Source organism: Desmodus rotundus, chromosome 2 (assembly GCF_022682495.2).
Source record: "Desmodus rotundus isolate HL8 chromosome 2, HLdesRot8A.1, whole genome shotgun sequence".
NCBI lineage: Eukaryota > Metazoa > Chordata > Mammalia > Chiroptera > Phyllostomidae > Desmodus > Desmodus rotundus.
In genome coordinates this window covers 53,346,669-53,368,269 of record NC_071388.1, presented here as the reverse complement: position 1 = coordinate 53,368,269, position 21,601 = coordinate 53,346,669, and the positions used below count along the sequence as shown (strand labels likewise).

The following is a 21,601-nucleotide window of genomic DNA, read 5'->3' as shown; positions in this document are numbered from 1 at the left end:
CCTGGCTCTTCTTGCCCTGTGGGCACTTACTGTTCCTTTGGGTGTGGCTTCCCCAGCTCCCCACGTGGCCAGCTCTGTCTCAACAGTTAAGTTTGAGGTTAAATATGACAAGATCTTGGCAAGCCCTTCCCTGAGCCTGCTGGGGAGTCACTACAGAGGTCCCAACCCAGCACTGTGGGGTATCACATGGCAGCAAATCACTGTGGTAACACAAGTCATGGAGGTAAGCTGGCAGCTGTCCCGGTCAGCCAGGCAGGCAAAGGTAATCAGGTGTTCTTGAAAGTGGGAAGTGGGCAAGAGGGTAGGACAGAGATGCATGGGAAGGACTCAACCCATGTTGTTGTGGGCTTTGAGGCTGGATGAAGGCATCATGGGCCAAGGTTTGCGGGCCACCCCTGGAAGCTGGGAGTGGCTTTGGCAGTAACACAGAAGGGAACCATCCCATAAGGAGCAGATTCTGCCAGTACCCCATTAGCAGGAGATGGGGCCTCCGGAGCAGGAAGCACAGCCCAATGAAGCTGCCTCAGGTTTCTGACTCACAGAATTTAACAATCACACACTTTGTGGTGGAGGCCACTCAGGCTGAGGCCATTTGTTAGGGCAGCTATAGAAAACCAGTATGGTCCCTATCACTCCCCAGTCACACCACCTAGATCTGCTTTCTCCATGGCTCTTAGAATCTTCCAAAACAAAGTGTCGTTCCTGTTCACCTGTCTCCCAGCCCGTCTCAGCCTGCGAAGGCCCTGCCCCAGAGACCCAGGTCCAGCAAAGGCTACAGAGGAGTGGATTTCACACTTTTTGGGGGGGCACACACATTTTAAATGAATTTGGGACTGAAGAGCTCTTTTCTGATTTCATAAAATTTTATTTTTTAATTAAAATGATTCATTAACATATAAATACATAAATACATATAAATACATAATTTCTTAAACCTCTTTAGGATATCCCAAATTAATTCACAAATGAAAAAAAATCTTTTTATTTGTTTATTATTATCAAAACCTGTGTCTCAATATTTGGTTCAGACTTGCAGTTGCTGCTTTGTGAACTGCCTCATGGAGGGAGAGGGTCCTGACTACAGAAGAGGTTCACGCTAGGATTTGCCTCCCGTCCCCTGCCCCTCCAGGCCAGCCCTTTGGCCTCTGGTTGCCAGTTGACCCATGGTGCTCCTAACACCTCATCTCATGTTCACCTGCCTGGTGTTGCTCTTGGTGGGGGGCGGGGCTGGGGGACTGCCATCCCAGGGCTGGAAGGACTCTGGTGATCTTGGCTCCTTGCGTTCTCGCTCATTCTTACTTGGGCACCAGGAGTTGCGGCTACCGGAAGTGGTTGCAGCTCTGACACTGTTTGCTTTAGGCTTCGGGCCTGAGGAGGAGCAGGTGGTGTGAAGCTGTAAAGCCCCATGTGGAGCTTCAGTTTCTTTAGCTGTAAAAGGGGGCTGGCAACACCGCTGACCTCAGGGTCTCTGGGATGAGGGGACACAGGGGAAGCTTCTGCTATTATCTCTGTTCCTGTGTCCAGTCGGCAACTGCACCATGTGCCGTGTGGGTGGAGCACCACCTGCTGCAGGGCTGGAATGAAGGCCGGAGGTGGTGGTAGTGAGGGGCGGTTTCAAGGCACCAGAAATACTTTCCCACTTCTCCCTTTGCCTAGGGATAGGCTGACAGTTGCTGCTGCTTAGTCATTTTTAGAATCTTTTGTCCTTGAGTCCTTGCCCAGGGCAGGGCTCCCACAGCAGCTGGTCTCAGGTACCTGCACAGAACTCTCTAGACTGTCTTGGTGTCTCAGTGGTTCCAGGTCTGTATTTCAGGGGTAAATTCCAGCTGCACTAAAGCAAGGATGGCCCAGGTTAGCCCAACTCATTCAAGAACCCATCCATGTGCCTCCTCTTCTTGGTGTCGTAATTCTTCCTAAGAAGTGTGGGGTCCTAACTTTTGTACCTCAGATATCCCTCAGATGCTGGCGGTGAGCTAGCAGTGCGCCTGTGACAACAATTCAGGTGCTTCAGTTCTGTTCTCTAGGGCCCCCAGCCCGCCCCATCTCTGAAGCCATGGGGATGTCCCAGACCAGTGGGCGCCCCGGCCAGGTGGGTCTGGAAACTGTAGGCATGCAGACGCTCAGTTCCACAAAACATATTCTTTGGTATTCTTGTAGATATTGTAGCTGAATGAGGAGACTCTGTCCTTAGAAAATATTTTTTGGTGTAAAACGTAATATTTATTAGAGGCATTTTATTTTTCTGAATGTTCCCAACTAAAGACTGAAAATGTAGAAATAGCTACTCTTATGCCAGAAATTATTTTTGCTCCAGCCCGTTAATTTCCACTTCAAGTTTGTGTACCTGCTATATCCTCTCTATTTAACCCAAACATAAACGATCCTCCTTCTTGTTGTGCCTCCAGCTATAAGAATGGCTGCCTCTCCCAGTTCTCCCGAGTTTTGCATTTTATCACCTTACATCCTTTCCTCTTGAAGAACTGCTTTGCTGAATCACCCAAATTTTAACATGCCGTGGGTTTTTTTTAAGATTGTAATTTTTCCTAAACAGCTTCATTAAGGTATAATTAATATACACACAAAAACTGCTTACATTTAAAGTGTACAGTTTGATAAATTGTGGCATATATTCACACATGAAGCTGTCACCACAATAAAAACAAGGAACATGGTCGATACTCCCAAAGTTTCCTATGTGGCCCTTGGTGACCCCTCCATCCCTGCCAGCCATCAAGGCAGTCACTGATGCGCTTGCCATCACTGTAGTTTATTTTGTATTAAAAATTGTTGTAAAAATGTAATTGTATATTATGTACTCTTTTCCCGGCATCTTTCACTCAGCATAATAATTATTTTACAATCCATTCATGCTGTTGCATGTATAATACTTAATTCCTTTGTGTGTGTGTGTGTGTGAGTGCTGTATTGCAGTTTGTCCATCCTCTTGATTGACATTTGGAATTTGGGTTGTTTGCATTTGGGGCTTTACAAATGAAGCTGCTGGAACAGTCATGTATGTGTGTTTGTGTGAGCATAGGCTTTCCTTTATCCTGGGTAAATGTCTAGTTGTGGAATGACTGAGTCATATGGTAAGTGAAATTGACACACTTTTCTAAAGTGATTGAATTGTTTTACATTTCCATTAACATGTATGAGAGGTCCAGTTGTTTTGCAGCTTAGCCAACATTTGTAACAGTGTATGTGTGGTCTTTTTAATTTGAGACATACTCAAAGATGTATAATGGCATCTCATTTTGATTTTATTTTTCATTTCCATGATAACTATGATGTTGAGCATAATTTCATATTAGGGAAGTGTTTGTTCAAATATTAAGTTGATTTTTAATTTGGATTGCTATCTTGTTGTTGAGCTTTTATTATAGAGATATAATTTGCATACTATAAATTCACTACTTTAAGGGTGCCATTAAGTGGCTTTTAGTATATTCACAAGATGATGCAACTATCACCACTGATGCCAGAACATTTTTATCACCCCCCCAAAACCCTCACGCCCTTTGGCAATCACTGTCCCTTCTGTTGTAAAAGTAAGCACTCTAACAGTGGTCTTTTTATGAAATATGAAGCCCAATGGCTTTTAAGATGCATTCCTAATGGCAAGGTATTGATTGTCACGCAAACGGTGACTGTGCAGCCAGTCATTCAGAATTCAAAGGGAAGCACTAGCTCACGCTGCACCCATCAACCAGTCTCCTTCCCACAAGCAGAACACGTTTTCAGGCTACAGCAGCTCCTGCCTTGAAACGTAACTTCTATTATTTGGTATATATCTGTCTAGCAATCAAAAAATGAAAAAAATAAGATCTAGATATTCTGGAAAGTTGGCTAAGTGTTAGTTTGCTTAACTGTGTTTCTGTAAACATACTAACTGACGAGAAAGAACACTAGAGAGAGAAGAGGGATTGTAATTTCTGCTGAGAAATCTAGGCCGTCTGAGAAATGGGGGAGGGAAGCTCTGTACCCTTCTCCCACTGAGGAATGGCTGGATTGAAGGAAAAACCACAGTGCAACTCTGTTTTTCCTTTCATCAATATGGTTCTCTCAAACGGATGGGCATGTGTTGCAGGAAAGGAGGGAAGCAATGTCCTAGGATGTGCTTTGAAGCTGTTTACTGAAGTCAGTGAAGCAGAAATGTGTGCTGGCTGGTTCAACAAGGTACCTGAACTGCGGCGCCTCACACTGAATCAGTCTCTTCATCCTGGCCTGTGTTTCACAAGGAAGGGCACTCATGAAAGCCAGCAAACTGAAGGAACTTTCAAGTAGTGACAAGGTAAACAGTGTATGGGAAGTTAGAATCCACTCTTGTTCTCGAGCATAGTAGTCCTTAATAAAAAAAAAAACAAACTATCATAACTGGGGAGAGAGGCTTCTTTGATCTCTTAAGGAAACGAAACAAAGACACTAAGGATGAGGGATATGAAATGAACTGATTAAACAATAGAACGTGAAAAGGGAAGCTCACAGAACTGGTAAAAGAATGAAGGGACAATAATCTTGCAGAACTTAAAACTACGTTGGCAACAGCAAGAAAGAGTACAGGTATGAAAAATAAAGACCTGTGAGACACAAAAAGGACAAAGAAAGAATTAGCAGATGGTAGACACAGAGGACATTAACAAACACTGGTTGGGTACAAATCAAGCAGGACACAGTCTTAATAATTAAAAGATCTTGAAGTAATTCAGACCTGGATGACATTTCAAAAGAAAAAGTTAAATGCCATAATAAAAACTCTGTGAATCTACGAAAAAGTTCAAAAATGAAGAAAGAAAACTATGTATGTGTGTGTTGCCCCCGTCCGAGGCTGGACAAGTTCACTCTGGATTCGGGCAGACGGAAGAATATTCATGGAGCCGTCTGACGTGCCTTTGTTCTGGGGTGGATGATCCACACACACTGCAAGCTGCGTGTCCCCCTGCATGTCTCCGCATGTCTTTGCATGCCACCGGTCCCTCCCCCTGGCACCCAGCAGTGAGTCCCCACCCCCTTAAATACAAGAGACAAACAGCTGGCAGAGAGCCAAAACAGGTTATATAACATAGCGAGATTCTGCACGTGGAAGCCCACTCAGGCTATAGTTCCACTTATGGGACCAGGTCTCAAGGCTATGAGAACACTGTTACCAGGCCCCTCCGAGGCTACAGGAAACTGCTTCCCTTAGCTACCCAGTCATCTGGGTGAGGAAGCCAGACTGCCTCCGTTTACCCTCCAGTGTGCCAGTTGAAAAAGGATTTGAATTAAAAAATAAAAATTATTTTGGCCACGGACTTCAATAACAAAAGGTACCAGGAGAAAATGGATGCTGTCAACAGAAAGAATATTGACAGGTGAGCACGGGGTTGGGGAGGTGAGAAGGGGAAGGATTTGGCCAAAGTGGGCATTTGAATGCATTTAAATGTTTGAATTGTGTCTGAGGAATCAGAATAATGAAGTTTAAGAAACAAAAAGTGATATCATTATTGAAAAAAAGTTACATAATGTAAAAATAATGTAATTAGTGAAAAAATATATTAAATTATAATCGACTGGGAAAAGGTCTGGGAATTTTTATCCAAATTTTGATGGTTATGTGTAGGGTTATTTAATATAAGGACAATCATTAAGAAATAGGTTTAAGCATTGATCATGTATGTTTAGTAAAAACATACACATATACCCTCCATATATTGCAGAGTCACTGCTGGACAGATATGTAATAAATAAAAACAAAAGCAAAACAAGAACAACATTTAAATATTACATTTCTTGTAAAATGGAACTTGACCTAACAAAGAAAACAGGTATCTAGGCCTACTAGGCCCAACAATAGAATGGGTTCTTAAACTCCCATCCTGTTTATCTGGGAAGCATTTGAAAGCTCTTTGGGAGCTTCTACAATGGAACAAAAAGCTATAAATTCCAATATATCTATCTTTAAGTAATATGCCTAAAGCAAAGGAATTCAGATTTATTACTGTCACTTATCTTTAAGTAGTTACTCTTGTTACTTTTAAAACAGAAATTGAATGCTTATAAGATTCTTCTAGACACTAGGGCTATGGCAATGATGAAATGGTCCTCATGGGGTTTATATTCTAGCAGAGAAAACATAAAGTAAGTAGTGATTACAGAATAAGTAATGTGGTGTTGGCCAGAGTACAAAGTAGCAAGAGGACATACACTTGGGAACCGTAGAGAGAGGGAGTAAGAGGGGTAGAAGGAAATGTCACAGAAGACTTATTTGAGGAAGTGAGGTTTAAGCTGAGACCTAAAGGTAGAAGAACACCTTTCAGTAAAATGGTTAGCCATCTGGATTAAAATGAAATGGAATTCCTGCTTTACTACTTATTACACAAAAATAATTTCATGTAAATCAATAATTTTGATAGAGTTTAAAAGAAAGGCTTAAATCATAAATGAATTTTTATAATCTCTAGATATAGAGACAGATTCTTTTAAAGCTTGATATGAAATCTAGAAATCACAATGGGTTGCAAGATAATTTGCCTACATAAAAATTAACAGTGGCACCCTGGCCAGGTAGCTCAGTTGGTTGGAGCACCATCCCATATGCCAAAGGGTTGTGGATTCAATCCCCTATCAAGCTACATACCTAGGTTTCAGGTTATCTGTGGCAACTGGCTGATGTTTCATTTCTCTCCTTCTCTTTCTCCCCCTTCCTCTCTCTCTAAAATCAATAAATATATCCTCAGATAATGATTAAAACAAGAAAATTAAAAGTTGCAATTAAAAACCATTAAACACAGTTTAAAGGCAAGTAAAAACTGGGGGATTAAAGCAACCCATCAGACAAAGTGTTATTCTTCCTATTTACTTACTGAACTCAAAAAATAATAGTAAAGATCTTCAAAGAAAAATATATGTTCAACCTCATAGTAAAGAAATGCAGGTTAAGTCTAGGCATGTTTTCCTCTATCAGATGGGCCTAGATTTTAATCTGGGGTTGTTTATATATGGAACAGCAAAATGTCCCTCAGTATTAGATTAAATAAATTATAGTGCACACCCACTATAAAATATTATACAACAATGAAAAACAAAAATGCAGACCTATGTTCATTGACAAATTTGCCTGCTAATATTGATTAGTGAAGAAAGCAGGATATAAACTGGAATACAATATTATTTTTATGAAATTGTAGGTACATATATATATTGCTGTGTATGCACAGAATGCTGTCTAGAATTTACACCAAAGTATTAGTAGTCACTAATTTTGTATACTCAAGTTTTGGATTATAGAAGTTTGTGTTGTCTTGTAAGCATGAGCATTTTTTATAAAAAGTATAATTAAACAATTAAGATTTACCTATTTATATTTAGTGTTACCTCCATATGCTTTCCATTTAGAAAAAAACCTAGCAACTTAGGCTTTCTCAGAGATAAAATTTGTAGGATATATTTTGATTAGCTGAATCATCAAGGATAAACTTATCTTTATATGTTTTCCTCTTATAATGTGCTGACATTGTGATTAATAACTTGATCATTTCATTAAAACATACTGTAGTCAAAGTATGTATTTATAAAAAGATATTAGTCTTAGGAGAATTTGTTCTCACCTGAATGATTTTTCTAAAGATATAGTATGTGCTTTGACGTGAAGCCTGAATAAGATCTTCATTAAAATTGTTGAAAATCTCTTATGACTATCGATTATTTTAAATCTGAGAACTTTGTGTTTGTAAAGACTGATGTAGTTATTGAAACCTAGTCTTTACAAGTTAAAAATAGACCAGATTCCACATTAATATTTTTCACTATTATTATTAGTTGATTACCGAAGTGTCCAACTATCCATCTTTCAACCCATATACAAAATATTCATCTTGATGACCCTACTCTGCAACTAACCTTTTTGTCCCCAAAGTCTCTACAAGTTATGAGAAGATCTTCGTATTGTACCACAAGCTTATCAAAGAAGGGTAGTGACCAGACCTGGAGGGGCCACTTCTGACCAGGTGTCCCATGGTACGCTCTTTATCACCTCACAGGTTCACAGCCTGTGTCCCTCTATTGTCACTGAGCCCTCTTGCCCTGCACGGGTTTCTGAGGCAGCTATCTTCCCTTACACAAGAAGCACAGCCTCCTTTTCTCAGTGTCCTTCCTGGCTGGCTACAGTGCCTGATAACACCTTCAATCCTCCCCCAGCCTTCCTTTTTTTAAAGTTTATTTTATTGATTATACTGTTACAGTTGTCCCAACATTTTTTCTTTTGCCCACCTCTTCCAGGGAAGGGACATACCGGCTCCCTGCTTTTCCCTTGTTGCTTGTAAGATTCTCTCTTTATCTTTGATTCTTGGAATTTTTAATTATGATATGTCTTGGTGTGGTCCTCTTTGGATCCAACTCGATTGGGACTCTCTGTGCTTCCTGGACTTGCATGTCTATTTCCTTTGCCAAATTAGGGAATTTTTCTTTCATTAGTTTTTCAAATAGATTTCTAATTTCTTCCTCTTTCTTTTCTCCTTCTGGCACCCATATGATGTGAAGGTTGAACCTCTTGAAGTTGTCCTAGAGGCTGCTTATACTACCCTCATTTTTTTTAGTTTCTTTTTGTTTCTTGTTCTTGTGTTTGGTTATTTATTACTTCCTTATATTTCAAGTCATTGATTTGATTCTCAGCTTCATCCACTTCACGTTGTTTCCCTGTAAATTGTTCTTTATTCCAATTAGTGTATCCTTCGTTTATGACCAGGTTTTCTTATGCTGTTGAAATCTTCATTAAGTTTCTTGAGCATCTTATAACCAGTGTTTTGAACTCTGCATCTGATAGATTGCTTATCTCCATTTTGTTTAGCTTTTTCTGGAGTTTTGATATGTTCTTTCATTTGGGCCATGTTTCTTTGTCCCCTCATTTTGGCAGGCTCCCTGTGTTTGTTTCTATGTATTAGGTAGAACAGCTTTACTCTGTGCCTTGAAAGCAGGACCTAATGTAGTAGGTGTCCTGTAGGGTCCAGTGACACAGCCTCCCCTATCACCCAAAGTGGGTATTTGAGTTGTGCCCTTCATGTGGGCTGAGTACACCTTGCTCTTGTAGTTGAGCCTTGGTTGCTATCGGCAGATCAATGGGAGGGATTTACTCAGGCCAATCAGCTGCAAGGATTGTCTGTGACTACTTACCACCACCCTCCATGGAGAATCAGCTGTTCAGGGGCAGGTTGATGAGCTCTGAAGTTGTCTGTAGCCACTGGGTGTGCTGGTCCTGGGGTTTCCTGGGTGGCTCAGGCCAAGGTCAGCCCCCACCTGTGATTTGCCCATGGCTACCCCTTCCCGAGCTATAAAGCAATTTGAGAAGGCTGCAATTTGTGCTGGACTTGGAGATTCCCAGGTGAAGCCAAGCTGTGAAACTCATCTGGCTGCTGCTAGTGCCTGGCCTAGAGCTCAGAGGCCAGCTGTTGCATGTTTGATAGGATTTAGGAAGTTGTGAAGGATAAGCCAAGACTAGGCATTTATTTGGTAGCAGGCTGGGTGGGTCCATAAATTGGGTAGGGCGGAGTCTCTGGAGATCTCCAAGGCAGATCAAACAGTGGTAGCCAGTTTGATGGAGTCTCAAATATGGCATCAGCCTGCCAGCGCCATGGCTCTGGGGGAGGCAGGCTCAGAAAAGGGACAATAGCCTCTGCTTGCCCCAGTGGCAGACATTTCAGCCTCTCCCAGTGCCCTTCAAGCTGCCATCCCACCGCTGGAACTCAGAGGGAGTGAGTCTGAGTAGGTGAGTCCATGTGTGGGTTCTTTAAAAGGAACTGCTTGGGACTCGAGAAGTTTTTTCCACTGACTCAATCCCTGCTGGTTTTTGTAGCCAGAAGTTGTGGGGACTTATCTTCCTGGCTTGGAACCCTGGATTGGGGGGCCTGTTGTAAGGCTGGGACTCCTTGCTTCCAAGATATCCCCCCTGAATTTTAACCACCACATGTGGGTGAGAGACCGACCTGTTCCATGTCTGCACCCCTTGTACCAGTCTGGATGGATATAATTTCTTTAATTCCGGAGTTGTCAGACTTCCATTCAACTCGATTTCTGATGGTTCTGTGTGATGGTTGTTCTATATTTTAGTTGTAATTTTGATGTCTTTGGGTGAAGAGGTGAGCTGTGTCTGCCTCTGCCACCGTCTTGACCAAAAGCCCACATTAATACTTTTGTTGGTTATACTGATTCATAGATTCAAAGGTGGTTTTTTTCCTACTGCTTCCCCTTTAAAATATTAAGACATGTATCAATATCAGGGACCATGTCTCAGCTAGATCAATGGTAAATACTGTGCTAAGTATTTACCATTATCTCCTGTCAAGCCATTTGCAGTTTAGTTGAAACCTTGGCATGTCCACTTCTTGTTAACTTAAATAGTGAACTAATGTACTTTCGTATATTTAGATATGTGTAATATGTAAACTATTTGATACATAAACATTTTAATGTATACTTTTTGTTTTTTCTCTCCTCCCCTTTCCTAGTAAATTAAAAATTATTTCAAAAAATATTTAGAAAGCAATTCTGTTTTATAAAATAAAAGTCATCTAATAATTTCCTATTTTAAATGATTTGTGGGGGAAGGTGTGCTTGGTGGCTTGTTAATATATGTAAACTGGTATAACTAAAATTATTAATAAAATGAATTTATTGTAAAAAGTATAGCCTAGTTTTTTAAAATAGCATTATTTATCATAAGGTACTACGACTAACTATCATAGGTTCGTTGTAGTGCTGTTAATACACTAATAGCTTAATTCCTCAGGATAAAAGTAAAACATATCAAAATAGGAACAAAAACTCAGACTGCTTTCACACTTACATACTTCTATTTGCTACATTTTTTTAATCCTCACCTGAGGACATTTTTACTGACTTTAGAGAGAGGCTAGGGAAGGGGGAGAGAGAGGGAAATATTGATGTGAAAGAGAAACACTGATTGGTTCCCAACCAGGGAACAAACTGGAAGCCTAGGTACGTGTCCTGACCCAGAATCAAACCCGTGAACTTCTGTTTTATGAGACTACACTCCAATCAACTGAGCCACACCAGCCAGGGCCATTTGCCACAATTTATAGCCATACAACTTATTTCCTCTGAGAAAAATAGGTTATTTTAATTGGTTTATTTTAATTTAGTTCCTAACTTTTCCCTACAGAAAACCAGGTTTTTGGAGAGCTCAGTGTGCTGTCGCTCAACTCTCGTCCTTTCTATTCAAATAATGCAAGTACTTCAGTGGAAACCTGGAGAAGTTCTTCACTGAGTGCCATGTAATTAATCCAAGTAAAAAGTCTCGAGCACGCCGGATGGATACAAGGTCATCAGCCCAAGATATGCCTTGTAAGATCTGCTCCTTAAACTACCCTAACTCAGTGAGTGTCTTATTGGGTTAGGGTTAGCGCTGACTCTATTTCAGAGGATAAATCACCTTTCATTACTCAAACAAAGGAAGATCTGGGAGTCTGGGATTTTGTAAAGCTGTAACATGTTAATATATTAAGGCTAAGAAGACAAAGAAATAATAAGAGCCTGTTGTAGCCCCCTTCTCCCCAGTTTGATTTTTTTAAGCAGCAATTTATCCAAGTTGTCATTACACATCTAAATTTTTTCTGAGCTTATTTCCCCACCATGGGAAAATTGTGTAACAGGTAGACAGTGAGTAGAATTACTTTTCATCCAAATTAAAATAGATTTATAACTAAGTTTTTAAAATACATCAATATCTCCAAAGCACTTATAAAATGTCTCTAATACTAGCTCACCGGGGAGCTTTCAGGATTCTTCATAACAAAAGATTTTCACTTATACAGATCCATTCTAATGGAAACTCTTAAATACAGCAAGTTGTGACAGAGTTGGAGCAGATACTAGGCTAATTGATGTTTCTCTTAAGTAAAAGCACGCCTCTTGAAATCTGTTTAATTTAGATGATTTACTTCAGCATGTCTAGTAAAGAAGTTTTAGACTTAAATAAGCATAATCTCCCTACGAAGGCCTTATTTTATTAACAACCATAGAAAAATTATATATGTGGCATAGATATATTTAGCTACTTGGAATTTACTACTTAAGATGTTTGAAGATACCTAAGAAGTCACTTAAATCTGTAATAATTATAACTATAAGCAGCTCTTTCTAATAATTACTCTATAGAGTTGTATGTGTGTATCTTTAAAGAGGGCCATCTTCTGGGAACTAATTAGTTCACTTCCACAAGTTCTTAGAAAAGAGGTTTCAGAAGAAAGTTAATTGAGAACTCTGAGAAAAATAGAAAAATCATGTGTTAAAATAATTTAGTTGATAAAGTGCTGAATTGATTTTTAAATTCCCAAGTTTTGATCATAGCTCTAACACTAGGTATTTGACTTTGGGTAGTAAATCATTTCCTTTCATTAGGTTTCAGTTTTTTCTTTCAAATGGGTTGAATGAGAGAGTCTTTCAAACCTTTCAGCCTGAGAATTTTATGTATTCCCTCTCCTTAAATCACAGCTCTACCTTGAGTATTAAAAAGACAATTAAATTCATGTTTTAACCATTTTATTATCCTTCTTTAACAGATTCTCTTTGCCAGTTGACATTTATATAGTGTTTAGAGTTTATAAATGTCTGTGAAGTAATATTTGATGCAAATAATTTGTCCCAGGTTATAGAAGATTTTCTTACTCCTTGGCCTTTTTCCTCCTGCTCTATTATAGCCAGCTCCTCCTTAGTTTAAATCTAAATGTAATGTCAGTACTGGAGCTACCTGCCTACAAATATTCTCTGTAATTTTCCTAGTGTCTTTGGTTTTGCTAAGAGTCTCAGCCAATTAAATCTGAAAGTCATGACTGAAGATTTGCAGTATAAAATTTGCTTGCACTTGCAACTGATGATGGCAACTCACTAGTCATTCATTCATTCATTCTTCACTGAACACAACAGGCACTATTTGAGTGTTAGAAACACAATGGAGAATAAAGGTATGAATGACTGCTTCAGATGATACCCAGATTATCTGAGCAGATAAGTAAAATTCCATGCAAGAGAGAATGGTAAATGCTATATAACAGGGCATGATGCTGGGGAACCTGTTGGAGAGACCCCTAACCTCATTTGGATCAGGGAAGACTTCACTCCGGGACTGCCATTAGAACTAAGCTCTGCACTGTGGCCGTGTGGAAGGCAGCTCTGCTCACCGCTGTCCCACCAGTGCTCTTGGTAGTTAGGAAAAGGCAGCAAGAAATACAGAAACCAAAGGAAGAGAACACACTTTCAAGAATAGTAAACAGTACTAAAAGCTTTAGTGAAAATAATTGAAACGTGAATTAGGAATTAACATGACGTTTATTGATGACCTACAGAAGTTATTTTTAGTAGTGTGGTAATAGTGCGGTAAGATGCAAAACCATGCTGCATTGGCTGAAGCGTCATTGACTTGACGGCGGGCGAGGAAGTGGAGGAAGCAAATACAAACCAGTTACTCTTTTTAGAAACGTTTGGCTGTGTGAGCGGCAGGACAAGAAAGCAAACAGCAGCATGGGTTGGAAAGTAAGTTAAAGAGTATGGACACTGCCAAGCATTGTGAAAAATATAACCACGATGAAACTAGGACTTCTTTTCTCATAGCTTTTCGACTAGTTTAGAAGGATAATTTTCATCTCTTCCGTTTTGGAATGAAACATCACCTGAGATTCTGTGTTGAAGCTTTGTTAATTGGATGGATGATTCCTTGTATGACTTTCATGTTCCCATTCCCACTACTCTCTTCAAACACTGACACTTGGGCTTTTATTAACATACAATGTATATTCGATACCTTCATTCTTCTACAATGCTACTTTAGCTGTATACAGTGCCACGTGAAGAGTTTGGGGTTTTGCTTTTTTTACGAAGTCCTTCTGATAGCTTGGTTTATATAACCATTTGGAGTTAACTATCCTGACTGGTCAAAACAATCATCCAGAACTTTGGAGAACTTTTTAAGTTGATAGATCCCCTCACTCTGTACTGTGGCAATGTTATAATAATGTTTTAAATCAAATCAGCAAGATCTAGCTCTACTAACCCATCACTCCACTAGAAAATATAGATAGCTTGGGCTATAGTATCTCATTTTTATGAAGTAAAGAATTTGTCTTTTCTAAGAATAAGATTTGTTGAATAGATAAAGGCAGCGTTGAAGGTTGTAAGGGTAGTCCACCCTCCGTCCCCACCCAAGTACCTCTGAGTTTTTTCTCCTGAGAACACTGAAAATGTGTGACTGAAGTCCAACCCTGTCTTCCTTTTACCTCCCTCCATTTTACAGACGAGGTAACTGATATTCTGACTATTTGCTCTGTTTTTGTAAACAAAATGCTTCAACTTTAGAGATATATGTGTAACTTCGGATGCAGGAAAGATGATTCTTAATGTTCTAGTGCTCTTGGACATTAGTTGCTGTGCACATAAAATGGCAGAGATAAATGAAACCTGTAGGTGCGTGTGTTGTTCCTTCGGTGCTTTTTTTCAGGACCATTAATTTTTGATGTTGGCAATATTTCAAATATTTTTAGTGTATTCTTGCTCATATTTATTTGTGATATAAACAGAAATAAGTTTGGTGAATAGATGATCTGGTCCCCAGAGCCAGAAAAAGGCCTAGGGAGCCAAGCAGGTAGGCATGAGGTAGTGAGGGACAAGTGTGTCGTGGGAGGAGGAGGGAAAGGGAAATGAGACAGACAGCAGCACACCCAGATGTGTCCATGAAAATGACACGACTCGGGAGCCCCATGAATATGTCTGTATACCACAGGTTCATTTCCACTTTATCTTCAGACGTGCATGTGTGATTTATTTTTCTCATTTACTTTATTTAGTCTTACCTATTTAGTTAGCAAAGTTATTGAAAAAAGTCTTTACAGAATAAAAAGCTTTCTTTTGATCTTTTGATCTTATATGGGCCCGGTAGGAAGTCTCAAGGGTAGAGATGTGGCTTGTTGGGACCCCTTAGTGACCCTCGTGACCTTTACTCTCTCTGGCTTGGGGATTCTTACTGAAAAAAAATAAAGCACATGAGAATGTGTATGTTTGTAAATTATGAATAAAGCATTTTAGAATTCTTGATACATTACTCTACTATATTTTGTCCTTTACAGAACAAAACACCCCTTCTCATTATAGCCTTTAAAATCAACTATGCTTCGTTAGTGATCGTTAGTGCCAGATCTCCTCCCCCGGTGGGGAGTAGTGAGAACGGATTCTTTTGTGTCCCAGATCTTTTTTTCAGGGATGAGAATATTGATTTCCCAAATATTTACCTTCACTTTTTTTATCTCCATTGAGGTGTTTTATTTGCATAATTATCTGTTCTGTTTTTGTAAACAAAATGCTTCAAGTTTAGAGATATATGGGCAACTTCTGATGCAGGAAAGATAACTCTTAATGTTCTTAGTGCTCTTGGATGTTCGTTCTGTGTATGTAAGTGGCAGAGATAAATGAAACCTGTAAGTGTGTGTATTGTTCCTTCGGTGCTTTTTTTCGGGACCATTAATTTTTGATGTCGGCAATATTTCAAATATTTTTTCATGTGTTCACATACATCTCTACAGAAAGAATCTCGGAATTTTCTCTTGCTTCTTTTCTCCTGGTTTCTTCTTGTTTCTTCATGGTCCACGATGCCCACTGAGGTAGTCGGTACACCAAAACCAAGCTGACTAGGTGGGAGCAGGTAGTTCTGCCAGTTTTCTATCAAAGGGCCCTCAAAGGGCCGAAATAATTTTCAGACTGTATAAATGTAACTACCCCTTAACTGTTAAGGAGTTGAAATTAAATTTGGCCCTTTGAAAGCAACTGCGAGGCTGATGTGGCCCCCGGTGAAAATGAGTTTGACACCCCTGCTCTAGATCTTTGATTTGCACATCAAATCAGGGGCTGATCAGCACACACTGGTTTAACCTGCCCTCGAGGTTCACAGTGAATTTCCCAGCTCTGCGATCATCAGTGACTCCAAATTCGCCAGTGTAACCCTGCACATCCTCACAGTTAGAAACCGAACGATGACTTTGGAGCACGACCTAATGAAAACCTGGTGTTTGCCTCTCTTCAGCGTCGTTGATACTCTTGAGAGCATCAGCCAGGACGTTATGGTGACACCACAAATAAAGAAAAGAAAAAAAATGGTATGAAGAACTACCTTTACTTATTTTGTGAATGAGTTAGAATAGTTGTCAAGCTGAATAGCACCATATTTTAAACTTGATAAATGTTTTCCATTTCATTTGGTCTGGAAAACCAGTCTCAGGACTCTGATACATTTTCTTCCATGGTTGCATCTAGGGTTTTTTTTTTATGTAGCTGATGTGCTATACTATAAAATTTTGTATTCTGATGGTTTGAATGCAATGTAAGCAACATCAGAAATTTCATAAGCACATTTCGAATAACAGCTAATTAGAAAATGTGATGTAATCATAAATACCCCTTATAAGAGCCACTAAAGGAGTAAAAGAGCTAGGAATAAACTTGGCAAGAAATGTGAAAGATCTACATCTATATGAAGAAAAACTTTAAAATGTTAAGGGAAACAAAATGATGGCTTGAGTATTTGGAAAGATTGAATGATGGTAAAATATTGGAAAGGACAATAGATTGACAGGGAAGGGGAGAATTAACCCTACCGAGTACAAGAATGGGCAGGGAAGTGGGACAGGATGGAGTCAGATATGCATGAAGAGAATATAGTGTATTTAGGGGAGGCATTTCAGATCAGGCAGATTATTCAGTAAATGGCTTGGGAGCCGTCTGGGGTGGAAATTTAGATTTCTCCCTAATTCCTTATATCAGAGTTAATTACCTTAGAAGCCATAAATTTTAAAACTAATGTATTTTGCTATAAAATAAAGAGATTCTCATGGCAACAAAGGGTGAACACTCAAAACTGAAGCTGAAAGAAGACACTTTCCATGTTTATAAATGGCCAATCTACTAAATAAGAAAAATCCCCACTAAATCATTAAGAAAAACAGTAGAAAAATGTGCAAAATAGAGAGTTCACATAAAGAAATATGTAGCCCTAAATCTTTTTTCAAATGTTTAAACTTCATTCCTAATTAAAGAAATTAAAATCAGAACTAATGAAGTTGGTTCAGCTTCACCCGTTCCGTTGGCAAAGATTAAGGAGGTAGGTGGTATACTGTGTTGACATGGCTGTGAGAAACCAAGTTGGTTGAGCATGATAATTGCTGCAACTTCTTTGTGTGGAGTTTGATGATAATTTATCAAAATGTAAATGTATGCCTGTTTATATTTGTACAAATTTGTCCTAAGATACAATCATATGGTCATAAAAATATATAGTCAGTGCAATAGCATAGTAGGCAAAAAATAGTTTAAATGTCCATTAAATCTATTCAATAATAACAATTTTTTAAACTAAGATGCAGAATAGAGTGTGTGGTACTCTTAGTGAGTGTACCTGTGCACCTTAGAACATCTCTGGAAGATGATGCACCTGTGTGCATTAGAGCATCTCTGGAAGATGATGCACCTGTGCCCATTAGAGCATCTCTGGAAGATGATGCACCTGTGCACATTAGAGCATCTCTGGAAGATGATGCACCTGTGTGCATTAGAGCATCTCTGGAAGATGATGCACCTGTGCGCATTAGAGCATCTCTGGAAGATGATGCACCTGTGTGCATTAGAGCATCTCTGGAAGATGATGCACCTGTGCGCATTAGAGCATCTCTGGAAGATGATGCACCTGTGTGCATTAGAGCATCTCTGGAAGATGATGCACCTGTGCAGCATCTGTGGCAGATGATGTAAGATATTGCAAATAGTGAATACTTCTCCGTAGAAAAGGAGAGGACAAGGATGGGAATTAGGGAGACTTACTTTTCAATGTAAATTCATAATCTTAAATAATTGTCTTTAACTATGAGCCTAAATTACTAATTCATCTGAAAATAATTTGTTAGTAGATATTATAAAATATTCTTAAACTAAAATATGGCAACCACTATTTGTCTTTTTAAAATACAGTCCTCTGGACTCTCTAATATTAAAGTACTTGCTTCATATCCCATTACAGAATATAAGATACTTCATTTAGCCATCCTTCAAATTAATAGTATTTCGGATCATATTAAGTAATGTAAGACTGAATTAAATGTTAACTATTTTTCTTAGCTATCTGAATAAATCTTTTGATTTTCACAAAATTTTTTAAATTTTCTAGTTTAGCTACATTCCATGCAGTTCCATTGGGCTCTACATTTGTGATATATTTTTAATAACAGCCTTGTTGAGATAATTTACATATCATACAATTTCCCTGTTTAAAATATAGCCACAGTTTGCATCTATTGCCCCAGTTAACTTTAGAACATTTTCATGACCCCAAAATGAAACTCTGTACCCTTTTACAGTCACTTCCCCTTTTACCCCAGCCCCCCAACCCTAAGCAACCACTAACCTACTTTTTTTCCTGTATGAATTTGTCCATTCTGAACCTTTCATATAAATGGAGTCAAACAACATGTGGTCCTTTATGACTGGCTTCTTTCACTTGTGGTAATGTTTTCAAGATTTATTTACATTACATAGTAAGCATCGATATTTTATTCCTTTTTATGACTGACTAACATTCCATTCCATGCATAGTCCACATTTCGTTTCTCCATTTGTCAGTTGATGGACACTTGGGTGGTTTCTACTTTGGAGCTATTGTGGATAATGCTGCTGTGAGCAGTTGTGTACAAGTGTTGGTGTGGACATGTGGCCATTTCTTTGGGGTACGTAGCTAGGGGTGGAGTAGCTGGATCATATGGTAACTATGCGCAATTGGAGAAAGGGCTTGAGTGATTTCCACAGCTCCTGCACCGTTTCACAGCCCCACCACAGTGTCTGAGAGTTCCAGCTTCTCCACATGTTTTATCAACACTTGTCGTTATCTGTCTTTTAGAGTACAGTGTCCTAGTAGGTATGAAGTGGTGTCTCGTTGTGGCTTGGATGCACATTTCCCTGATGGCTAGGGTATTGAGCATCTCTTCATATGTTTATTAGTACATGACATATTCTTATATTTAGTACAGACTTGTTCTTTCCTAAAATTATAAATATGTACTATAGATGCACTTCTCATTAATTTAGGTGTTTTGTGTCCAGCGTATTTGTATGTCTAGATTGACTGCCTAGAAGTTCATTTTAAGAGCCTGTCTAGTCTTGTCAAAATAGACATTTCTGCCACTGTGAGAAATGTGACCTAGCAGAGCCTTATTAAGTCACTATGTAACATAGGGATTTTCTGACAATATATTTTAAAAATCCATGTATTATATTTGTTGCAGTATTTCACTGGCCTTAAATGTGGACATAAGTTTTGAATGTAGTGTTAGAGTGAATATTTAAGTACCAACATAATGGAGAAAGGCATGGGATACTCAAAGATGCCATTTTTAAAATTAGTTTTGTTGAATTTCCCAAAGTGTTTAGACTCCTGTACAGATATAAACAGGTGAAGCATGCAGGATTATGAATTTCATGGGGACTTTTTTCTAGATTAAAACAGCTAAAAGATAATTGAGGCTTTTTTTTTTTCTATTTGCAATGTGACGTTCCAGCTAAAGATCCAATTCAGATAACATTTACACAGTAAGCATTATCATTTGTGTATATCAGGCACAACTTGTTAAGCAATTTTGTCATACTTCTTGTTCTTCTCAAGTTTATATTGAAAAACCAATTTAGGTCAGCAGGTCTAGTTCCCTTATGGTGATAAACACACTCATACTTACACATTTCCTTTAACACAGAGGAAGGAGGCGATTAAGATCACAGAAGTGTTGAGGTATCTCAGAACTAGCAAAATCCCTGACAATGGTAAGCATTCAGTAAATATTTGTTGAATAAACACAGTTTAAATTTCAATCTTTTTCAAACTATTCCACGTCCTGCTCATGGTTGTGATATCTTAGTGGATGACAACACAGTTGTGTAAATATTTTTGATAGATTCTGCATGTTAAATATTGATTGTTTCAACCAAATTAGTTTTGGTTCACTACCTCAAAGGAGGTGAAATTTTAAAATCTAAAGAGATTTTCTAATCTACATTCCTTTGTAGCACAGAGGCCCACTTGAACCTTGGTTTAATGCCTAGTCACTGTTCTGGTACACTTGGCAATGCAGGATAGATTTCGGTAAACCTCGCAAGTGGAGAAGAGGGTGTATCACTGTGCCAGCCGAGTCCCTCCGGGAAGCAGATGCCCGGCAGTGTTAAAGGGACAGGGGCCTACTGCAGGCCCAGCATCCATGCAGGATACAGTGCTCCTGCTACCGTCCGTCACTGCCGTGGGAAGATCATTACCCTTTGATGCAGACAAAAACAAGTCGCAGTTGGACAGGGAAAGAATGACATTGAAACAGATGTCCAGCAACAAGTGGTTTGGGGTCAGTGGAAGGTTTTTGAACATGACAGTGTCGAACTGACTGAAAAATGAAATTTGTTATTACTGACCACCAGCGGCAGAAACTAGAAAATGCCCAGCACTATGTCAGCTATAAGGTTTTACTAGTTTAAGACAGAATTTTATAACAAAATCTGGTCGTCACTGGGCTGCCCCAGAACATGGCCGTGTTGGCATTGCTCCAGATACCAGCCCTTGTGGCTACGTATTAAAGAAGAAGGTGGGAGTGGGACACGGGCACTGGTGTTGGGTTTTATGTGGGTGCCTCTGAAGACCCTTGAAAAACTACCTACAGACTGTACTCTCATGTGACAGAGGAGCTTCCTCACCTCGTAACGCCACTTTTCCAATGGACCCCCGAAGGATATCTGTCCTGGGCACTCCATGGGAGGCCATGGAGCTCTGGCCTGTGCTTTAAAGACTCCTGGACAGTAGAAATCTGTGTCAGCATTTGCTCCAATTTGCAGTCCAGTGCTTTGTTCTTGGGGCAAAACAGCATGATAGTATTTCCAATTTAAGGCAGTCTTATAGCCATAGCACTGAAATTTTATTTTATAAATGCAGAAAATACTCTTGGCTAAAACTTCCTAATAAACTATTTTTATTCCTGCTTTCAAGTGCCTGATTGCAGATTCAAAAGTTAAGGTATCAGTGTCTAAAAACAAAGCGCTTTGCCAAAGTAAGTGATTTCTCTTAAGTTTTCCATTTTGAAAACATGATGAAAGTTTTCAAGTTGATGAAAACTCCATTTTGATGAAAGGAGTTCTATGTATTAATAGAAATAGTAATTTTAACATAAAAATACTCTGGACAATGAGAGACACTTTCACTATAACGTGTTATGATGTGGCTGTGATGCTAACAGCAGCTCCTCCAAGCACCCAGGCTGCCTCGCTGCCACCGGCTCCACACTCCTGCCCAGGTGCACCCCTGGGTCTGCAAGGTGTCAAACTGTGTGGTCGTTATAACAAGATGGGAGGAAAGCAGCTCTGTCTTCTCATTCACTTAAAAAAAAAAATAAAACAAAAAACTATTGGAATGTTCCCAAAAAACAGTGTGCCTTGAGTCCAAAATGTTTCAAAGTTTGGTAAAATGGTTCTTTGAGATGTTAGTTATGCCTTGCTCTTCCTCCCACGGACCCAAAGCTATCATCAGTGGCTAGCTGACAGTCACCACCCTGCACTG

The 21,601-nt window shown here is 39.3% G+C and overlaps 1 pseudogene; it reads left to right on the top strand.

The window, feature by feature from the left end:
• Positions 1-20,360: 20,360 nt before the first annotated feature.
• LOC112301021 (S-formylglutathione hydrolase pseudogene) lies at positions 20,361-20,917 on the top strand (annotated as a pseudogene).
• Positions 20,918-21,601: the final 684 nt, after the last annotated feature.